Source organism: Gossypium raimondii, chromosome 8, assembly GCF_025698545.1.
Source record: "Gossypium raimondii isolate GPD5lz chromosome 8, ASM2569854v1, whole genome shotgun sequence".
In the NCBI taxonomy this organism is placed as follows: Eukaryota; Viridiplantae; Streptophyta; class Magnoliopsida; order Malvales; family Malvaceae; genus Gossypium; species Gossypium raimondii.
Genome location: NC_068572.1, coordinates 20,366,159 through 20,376,646, shown reverse-complemented (window position 1 = coordinate 20,376,646; position 10,488 = coordinate 20,366,159). Strand labels below are relative to the sequence as shown.

The following is a 10,488-nucleotide window of genomic DNA, read 5'->3' as shown; positions in this document are numbered from 1 at the left end:
AGATTTCTAACAATACAAAGATTTGTACGGTACCATCTTTATACCCGATTGATAACTATTGTTGTATGCGAATTGAAATAGTGGTAGAAATTTCTCCCAATTACATTCGAACTCTAGAACACAACATCGAAGCTTATCTTCTAGTATCTGAACCACTCACTTGGACTGACCATTGGTCTGAGGATGAAACGCGGTGCTAAAATGCAAACGAGTACCTAGAGCCTCATGTAACTTGCTCCAAAATCAAGATGTAAATTGCGGATCCCTATCGAAAATAATAGAAATTGGCACCCTGTGTAATTTGACGATTTCAGCAACATATAACTCTGCTAATTTCCCGAGTGAATAATCTGTATGCACTGGAATGGAATGCACAGATTTCATCAAATGATCAAAAATTATCTAAATTGCATCTTTCTTTCTCGGAGATAAAGGCAATCCCGATACAAAATCCATTGTAACGCGCTCCCATTTCCATTCTGGAATCATCACTGGTTGTAAAAAACTAAAAGGTACCAGATGTTTGGGTTTAACTTGCTGACACACTAAACATCTCGATACAAATTCATAAATCTCTCATTTCATACCTGACCATTAGTACATTTGTTTCAAATCACCGTACATTTTATTGATACTAGGATGAATAAATAAGCTATTACTATGAGCTTCCTGTAAAATCTTTTGAATGAGATCTGAATTTCTTGGAACGTAAATTCTGCCTTTAAAATAAAAACTATCATCGGATCCAATCTAAAAATTTGAATCAGGAGTTGACTTAATCCATTTCTGTTTAGCCGTCAACACATCATCACATTCCTAAGCTTCCCAAATCTATTGCAAAAATGTCGGTTTAGCTTTCAACTCAGATAAAATCGAACCATCATCAACGTAACCACGTGTTCAACGCTCGCAAAGCAAATAAATATTTTCTACTCAAAGCATCAGCTACTACATTTATCTTTCTCCGATGATAATCAATGATTAAATCATAATCTTTCAATAATTCAAGCCATCTACGCTGTTTCAAGTTCAAATCTTTCTGTGACATCAAGTATTTCAGACTTTTATTATCTATGAAGATATGACATTTTTCTCTGTACAAATGGTGTTGCCAAATCTTCAAAGCAAACACAAGCTCTAAATCATGCGTCAGATAATTCTTTTCCTGCAATTTCAATTGTCTAGAAGCATATGCTATCACTTTGCCCTCTTGCATCAATACACAAACCAAACCATTTAGAAAAGCATCGTTATAGATTACAAATTCTTTACCCGACTATGGATGAAATAACACCGGTGCTTCGGTTAATGATGCTTTTAATTGATTAAAGCTTTGCTGACATTTCTCAGATCACTCAAACTTAACATCTTTCTGGAATAGTCTCGTCAACAGTGTAGCTATCATCGAGAATCTCTTGACGAATCTTCTATAATATCTGGCTAAACCTAGAAAATTTCTAACCTTAGATACATTTCTCGGAGGCTTCCAAACTTCTACGACTAAAATCTTACTCGGATCAACTCTAATGCCTTCAGTTGACACAACATGTCCCAAAAATCTGACTTCTCAAAGCTAGAATTCACATTTCCTAAATATAGCGAATAATTTCTTTTTCCGCAAAGTTTGCAAAATAATTCTCAAATGCTCGGCATGTTCTGCCTCATCTCGTGAATAAATCAAAATATCATCAATAAATACCACCACAAATCTGTCTAAATACGATCTAAAAATTCTATTCATCAAATCCATAAATGTTGTAGATGCATTAGTTCAACCAAATGACATCACAAGAAATTCATAATGTTTGAACCTTGTCTTGAACGCAGTTTTCGGCACATCCGAGTCTTTAACTCATAATAACCAGAACGAAGATCAATCTTTGAAAACACTGTCCCACCTTTCAATTGATCAAACAGATCGTTAATACACGACAATGGATACTTGTTTTTTATCGTGACTTTGTTGAGCTATCAATAGTCAATACATAATCGCATGGATCTATTTTTTTTCTTAACAAATAGGACATGTGCACCCGAAGGAGAAAATCTAGGTCGAGCAAATGCCCTATCTGTCAACTCTTGCAACTGCTCTTTCAACTCTGTAGGTGCCAATCTGTAAGGAGCTATCAATATCGGAGATGTTCCCAGCACTAACCCTATAACAAACTCAACCTCTCTGATCGGCGGTAACCCGGGTAACTCCTTTGGAAACACATTTGGATACTAACATACCACTGGAACCGATTCTAGCTTTAACTCAGAAACTCTAGAATCAAATATATAAGCAAGATATGTTTCACAGCCTTTTCAAAACATACTTCTGTGCTGACACTTTAACACAATAAGCTTTCGTTTATAGTTCACAATAGCATCATGCAGAGTCAACCAATCCAAACCAAAAATAACATCAAACTCATCAAATCGATTGGAAAGTTGCAACCCCGAATCATCAAAGGACAATTTTCACAAACATTATTAACTAACACATAATGACCTAGGGGGTTCGTTACTTTAACCACAAATTTAATATACTCGAAAGCCAATTTCTAACTTGACACTAGATTTGTGCATACATACGAATTTGTTGATCCCAGATCAATTAAAATAGTAACATCAGTATAAAATATGGAAAATGTACCAGTAACAACATCTGGCCCTAACGCTTCCTTTCGTGCACGAATCGCATAAGCTTTAACCGGTGCTCGTGCTCCGGACCTCACAATAGATTCCTTTGTCCCACTGCGGCTATTACCCAAATTTCAAGGGTTCCGTGGTGGTCTGCCCCTCGCAGATGTATTGCTCGGTCGAACAGTCTGAACCTTTTCTTTGTCGAACCTCTATGGGCAATCTCGGATAAAATGTTCATACGAACTACATTTTAAACATGCCTCTTCTTTCATCTTGCATTCACTAAAGTGTCGACGTCCGCATTGTTGACATTCAGGCTTGTTATTCTTAACATAGCCTACGCTCGCTACAGACGTAGCTTAAGGTTTTAAACTAGCATGTTGTTTTCCACGATCTTCATTGGAATAATCCACTCAATCTGATGAACGGTTATGATATTCTTTTGACTTCTTTGACGGTGAATGATAAGATTTTCCCGCTGACCTCTTCCTCGAATCACAAGCCTTAAAATCAAAATTTTTTTTGTCATTTCTCAATTCTTTAGCTTTATGTGCTCGATCGACTAGAACAACAAATTCTTTCAATTCAAGTATCCCGACTAACAACTTTATGTCAATATTCAGGCCATCTTCAAATCGTTTAAACATGTCAATCTTGATCGGCATACATTCTTAGGCATACTTGCTCAGTCAAACAAATTCCCTCTCGTACTCTGATACATTCATCTAGCCCTGTTTAAGCTCGAGAAACTCTGTGTTTCTTATTAAGAAACCTATGACTTATATATTTCTTACGAAACTCAGCTTGAAAGAATTCCTAGTCTACTCGCTCTCTTAGCACAACTAAAACCAATGTATTCCACCACTGATAGGCTGAGGCTTTTAGTAAGGAAACAGTACATTTCACGCATTCAGCTAGAGTACAAGATAATTAATCAAAAACCCTAATCGTGTTTTCTAACAAGAACTTATCTCTCTCTGGACCATCTTTAGACGTAGCTCTAAACTCTTTAGCCCCATATTTACTGATTTTATCAATTGGCGGCTTGCTAACTCGCATTGGTTCCAAAACTTGAATAACTATGGGAGCCAGTTAGGGAACAGGTGGGGGTGAAGGTTGTTGAGCCATCGGGTTTGTTTGTACGAACTTGGTAAACCACTTATTCATCATTTGGAAGAAGACTTCTTTAGCCTCATTAACGAAGGCTTGCACGTTACTTTCAGCCTCATCGAAATTGGCTCGGTTGGATAATATTTTCTATATGAAAGCATAGTTCAAAACGATATCACACTATCACAAGTTATATAATGACATGTATTTCTAGACTCATACATGCTACGCTCAATCTGAGAATCGACTAAACCGTAGCTTTGAGACAACTAAATATAACACCCCTCACCCATATCCGTCGCCAGAATAGGTTTATAGAGCATTACCATAAAAACTAACTTAAAATCACTCATTTCCAAACATTTCATTAATCATAGTATAATTCATTCATACACATGCATATCGTCCCTTAATAGAGCCCTCACAGCCTTAGAAACACTTTAGAAACAATTTAGGACTAAATAGGGAACATGTGAAACTTTGAGGAAAAAGTTAAAAAGATTGAGATATAGGGGTCACACGGCTAAGACATGCGCCCGTGTCTCAGGCTGTGTAACATTCAAAATAGGGACAAAAGACCATGTCCTAGCCTGTGTCTGTGCCCGTGTAACTCTTTGACTTGGGTCACATGCCCGTGTGTCAGGCCTTGTAACAATCGAAATGGCCTTACATGCCCGTGTACCACGCTGCGTGCTAGGCTATGTAACTTTTGACAAGTAACCTTTAAAACTTACAGGGGACACACAGTCGCGTCGCTTGGCCGTGTGTCACACATGGCTGAGACACACGGTCGTGTGGACAAGAAAATGGCCTAAATTAAGCCATTTCTTTCACACATTCAAACATGAACCTACAAGAAAATTGCTCATATATTCAAGACCTTAAACAGAACTAAATAGTGCGTAAAATGACCAAATCTCTATACCAAATATCCATACAAGCAATATGCCAAAAGACACGTCAATCACAATTCATCAAATCTATCTAAACATGTGCATAATTGTCCATATATCAATCATTCATATTTAACCTATTTCCATAGCAAAAACTCATCATAATTGGTCACATTGAAACTACATCATCACATACCAAATTGGTCATTTAAAACATGCATCAACCAAGCCATATTGACATCAACCAACAAGGTATCAAAATGCCAAAAGCACACCAAGTATTATACCATATATACATGCCAACCATAACAACTAAACCTTGAACATAAGTTCACCTATACATGCCGTTGTAACCTTCATAAATCATACAAGATCATTGATGAAAAAACCCTAAAACTTTAACAGTTTTGCTAATTAGCCCCTAGGCTAGCTAGATTAAGCTACAACAACTTCAAAAACATTAAAATATTAAAAATGGAATAAAAAATCACTCACATGCACAAAGAAGGTTTGGTCGAACCTAACATGCTTCGATGGAGGTTTGTTTCTTTTGAATTTCGGTGGAAGAGATACCAAAAGATGATGTCTTTTCTTTTTCTTTAATTTACATTATATTATTTATTAAATTACAAACTCAACCTTAGTTTATACTATCAAAAACACGTAATTCATGTCCATGAATGTCCACTATTTATTATAGTGGTCTAATTACCATATAAGTCCACTCATATTAAAGATTCATAGCAATTTGACACCTTTAACTAATAGAACTCTACTTTTGAATGTTTTATGATTTAGTCCTTTTTACTAATTAAGCATGCAAATGTCAAAATTTCTTAACAAAATTTTTAAACGACTTTACTAACATACTGTAGACATTAAAATAATAATAAAATAATTATGTTCATGTCGAATTTGTGGTCTCAAAACCACTGTTCTGATATTAGTGAAAATGGGCTATTACACTGTGGCAATTTTATGTTTAACCCCATATTTGTTTAGAGCATTAGCAACTAATCTGCAGTTAAAATGTGAAACTTCATCACTAATTAAGGTATGAGGGGTACCAAACCTGATAAAAATATTTGTATGTAGGAATCTCAGAACTAAATTGGCATCATTTGCAAGTAAAGCCACAACTTCAATCCATTTGGAGACATAATCCACAATGACAAGAATGTAGATATTGCCCATACATCAAATAATTCCACTTCTAAAATATTTTGGAGCGGCATTTTGTGTCTCCTTGATAAGTTATCAGTTCTTTGACAGCGGTCATAGCTTTGACAGAACTGATAAGAATCTTTAAACATGGTGGGCCAATAAAAACCAGATTGGAGAACCTTTGTAGCAGTTCGCATGCTTCCAAAATGTTCGCCATTAGTTGCAAAATGACAGTTATGCATGATACATTCAATTTCATCATCTGAAATACACCTTTGAATTACTTTATATGCACACTGCTTGAATAGAAATGGCTTGTCCCTGTAATATTACTTGACCTTGTGAAGGAATTTCCTTTGTCCTTGATGATTGAGTGCAAGTGGCAGCAACCCACTGACTAGAAAGTTAACAATATCAGCATACCATGGCAATGTCATAGCCAACAATAACTGCTCATCAAGGAATTCGTCTTTAATCATTTGACTATCACCATAATTTTTTCTTGCTTCTAGTCGTGAGAAGTGACCAGCCACTTGATTTTTAGTGCTTTTGCTATCTATGATCTCCAGATCAAATTCATGCAGCAACAATGTCCATCTAATGAGTTTGGGCTTGGCCACTTTTTTTGTCACCAAGTATTTAATGGAAGAATGATCTGTATAAACTGTGACTTTGGTGCCCACTAAATAAGCTTTGAATTTGTCAAAGGCAAATGCCACCGCTAACAATTATTTCTCTATGATGTTATAATTGAGCAATGAATCTGTCAATGTACGATTGGCATAATATATAGCATGAAACATCTTGGCTTTTCTTTGTCCCTGAACTGCTCCTACAACAAAGTCACTTGCATCACAGATCAGTTTGAATGGTAAAGTCTAGTCTAGTGCAGTGATTATAGGTGTTGTAATTAATTGCTCTTTTAACTCTTTGAACGCTTTTGAGCATAACTCGTCAAAATGAAATGGTCTGTCTTGTTCCCGCAACTGATATAGAGGTTTGGATATCTTAGAAAACTCTTTGATAAAGCGACGGTAATATCTAGCATGACCAAGGAAGCTTCTGATTCCTTTCAGTAAAGTGGGTGCTGGCAACTTTTCAATGACTTCTATTTTTGTTTTGTTGACGAAAATTCCTTGCTTTGAAATCTTGTGTCCCAAAACAATACATTCACAAACCATTAAGTGTCATTTTTCTCAATTCAGCACAAGATTTGTTTCTTGACATCGGTAAAGTATTAGCTCCAAAATTTTCAAACAGTTTTCAAAAGTGTCGCAAAACACCGAGAAATGATCCATGAATACTTCAAGGAATTTCTCCATCATGTCAAAAAATATTCCCATCATGCAACGTTGGAATATTGCAAAGGCATTACATAACCCAAATGGCATTCTTTTTTTAAAGTAAATTTCCATAAGGATAGGTGAATATAGTCTTTTCTTGATCAGTAGGAGATATGACAATTTGGTTGGACCCTGAGTAGCCATCTAAAAAACAATAGAAGGATTTCCCTACTAGTTTGTCCAACATATGATCTATAAAAGGCAGAGGGAAATAGTCCTTCTTTGTTACTTTGTTGAGATTTTGATAATCCATACAAACTCTTCAACATATGACAATACGTGTAGGAATGAGTTCGTTGTTATCATTGCTGACTATGATGACCCCTCCTTTCTTGGGTACACACTGAACAGGGATCACCCAAGAGCTATCAGAAATTGGGTATATAATTCCAACATCCAACCATTTGATAATCTCATTTTTAACTATTTCCTTCATGACAGGATTTAGTGTCCTTTGCTGTTCAATAGATTTTCCATGGCAATCTTCAAGTATTATTTTGTGCATGTAGATTGCTAGGCTAATTCCTTTGATATCCCTAATTGACCATCTTAAAGCTTTCTTGGATTTTTTTAAGACTTCCAACAATCGCATCTCCTAGTCTGTTGTAAGCTTGGCAAAGACAACTATAGGCAGTGTATTATTATCTCCCAAATAAACGTAGTTCAAATGCACTGGAAATGGCTTCAAATCCAGCACAGGTGGATCTTCTATTAACAGTCGAGGAGGGTTGAACGATCGACCTAATAAGTTTAATGATTCAAAGCTCCTCCTGGATCCATTTCCAGATTGCTGAATTTCAATTAGTTATCCAGATTCTTCAATCAATTCTATTTCTTTAATTCAACAGAGTTTGCATTAGAATTATTATGCATATGTCCTACAAATTCTTCCTGAATTACAATGTCAACAAATTCAACAACATGGCATTCTTCATTTGGGTCTGCACATTTTAAAGCATCAAACATGTTAAATGTAAACTACTAATCATTAATTCTCATGGTTAATTCACCTTTCTATACATCAATCAATGTTCTACCAGTTGCTAAGAAAGGTCATCCAAGTATTATGGGTACCTCTTTATCTGCTTCACATTCCAGAATAATAAAATATGCTGGAAAAGTGAACTTGTCAACTCTTACCAGTACATTTTCAATTTTACCTTCTGGATGGATATATGATCTATCAACTAGTTGTTGTGTGACTGTAGTAGGCCTTGCCTTTCCTATCCCAAGTTTCCTAAAAACAAACATAGGCATTAGATTGATACTTGTACCTAAATCGCATAATGTTTTGCCTACATAATGGTTTCCAATAGAGCTCGCTGGATCTTTTAATTTTGGTGGGAGTTTGTTCTTCAGTATTACTATGCACCTTATGTAAGTGCTACTGTTTCGAACTCCCCTAACCTTCTCTTCTTAGATAGGACATCTTTCATGAATTTCACATAGTTAGACATTTTTTCTAATGCTTCCACCGAAGGTATATTGATGTGTAATTGCTTCAAGACCTCCAGAAATTTCTTGAAATAAGCATCTTGTTTCGACTTTTGGAAATGCTGGGGAAAAGGTGGCGGTGGCCTTCCTTCTGTTTGTTGAGGTTGTTTTGCCATGGCATTTGTATTGGCTTTACAAGCTGAATTTGCTTCAGTATGCTTCTATTTACTCTAATCTTTTATAGTTTGTTCCACTACTGATTTGAGAGTTGTGCTTTCAGGAACATCTAAACTTTCCTCCTCAGTAAAGGCATCATTCACAACTCCTGGCAGCTGAATGCCACTACGGAGTATTATGGCCTTACATTTTCCTTTCCTTGAGATTAAGAACTTTCTGTGTCATTAGGCAATGCTCTTTTTTGTCTGGAACTTAATTCAATGAAAAATTTTCCCACTTGATTCTCTAGAGCTCTTAAGGAAGCCGTTTGGCCCTAAATAATTGCATCATTCTTAAACAAATACTCCTTTAATAGAGCTTCCATAGTTGTTGTTGAAGATGACGAACTTTGTTCCACATTTTGTCGCGGCATTGGTTGACTCTATCAAGGTGGTACACCCTGCCACATTCTGTCGATTAACATTGCTGACATTTTCCATTCCCTGATTACTCTAGCTGAAATTTGGAAGTTGCTTCCATCCTAGATTGTATGTGTTGGAGTAGGGATTGTTGTTAATACGATTAAATTTCCCCATGTAATACATAGGGGCTGGATTGGATGGGCATTCATGAAAAACATGATCTTTTCCACAATATACGCATGTTAGTTCTGCAACCTTAATCTCCTGCACTGTAGAGGGTCTTTTCAGAGTTTTAGTCATATTTGTTAAAGATGATACCTGAGTTGTTAAACATGTAATTGCTTCAAGTTCCATTGCTTTAGCAAATCTTCTACCAATACCAACTCTGGTAGTACGATATTGATAATCATTATTTGCTATTCTTTCTAGAACTTCATATGCTTCATTGTAGAAGTTGTCAAGAAATGTCCCATTCACAGATGCATCCACCACCATTTGCGTATGAGCATTTAATCTATTGTAGAACATTTTCATCTATGTCCAATGCTAAAAACCATGCATCGGGCATTTTCTAATTAGTTCCTTGAAATGCTCCCATGCTTCATATGATGTTTCATCTTTCGATTGCCTAAACGATGTAATGTCGTTCCTAAGCTTGGCATTCATGTAGGGAGGATTAAACCTAAGTAGAAATATTTGACACAGTTCATTCCAAGATGCCACTGTACCTGATGGTAACACATTCAACCATGATCTGGCAGGATCACGTAGTGAATAAGGGAATAATTTTAATCTAAGCGCATCTTCACGGACACCCTACTGCCTGAATGAGTTACAAACTTAAAAAAAAAGTCTGAAGTGCAATCTTGGCTATTTAGTAGGTAAGCCACTAAACTGCCCTACCGTTTGCAGCATCTAAAACATTTCTGGTTTTAATTTAAAGTGTTGAGCTTGAATATGTGGCCTAACAATTCTTGGATTTAGATCATCCAAAATAGGAACTACATGTTCTTTGATGGGTCTATCTCTTTCATCTATGATTCGAGGAATATCAGCATTCCTTTAATTTTAAAGTACTAGATCTTCTCTGATTAGATCATTTCTAATTCTCTCTATTTCTCTTAACTCTTTTCTTCTGCACCTTAATATCCTTTTAATTTCAGGATCAAAACAATGTTATGTATCCTATTCAATTCTTCTTCTCATTCTCTAATACAAACCTGAAAAATAAAATAAAATACTAATTAAATGCTCTAACAAAAATAACAGGAATAATAACAAATCAAGTTTTCACCAATATTGTCGATCCCCAGCAACGACACCAAAAACTTGTTGCAT

General features: G+C 35.9%; 1 non-coding gene across 1 annotated transcript; it reads left to right on the top strand.

Moving 5' to 3' along the window:
* Nucleotides 1-9,700: 9,700 nt before the first annotated feature.
* LOC128032289 (small nucleolar RNA R71) lies at nt 9,701-9,807 on the top strand. The gene has a single exon (XR_008188417.1). It is a non-coding gene; the product is annotated as a small nucleolar RNA R71 (small nucleolar RNA).
* The last annotated feature ends 681 nt before the right edge of the window (nt 9,808-10,488 follow it).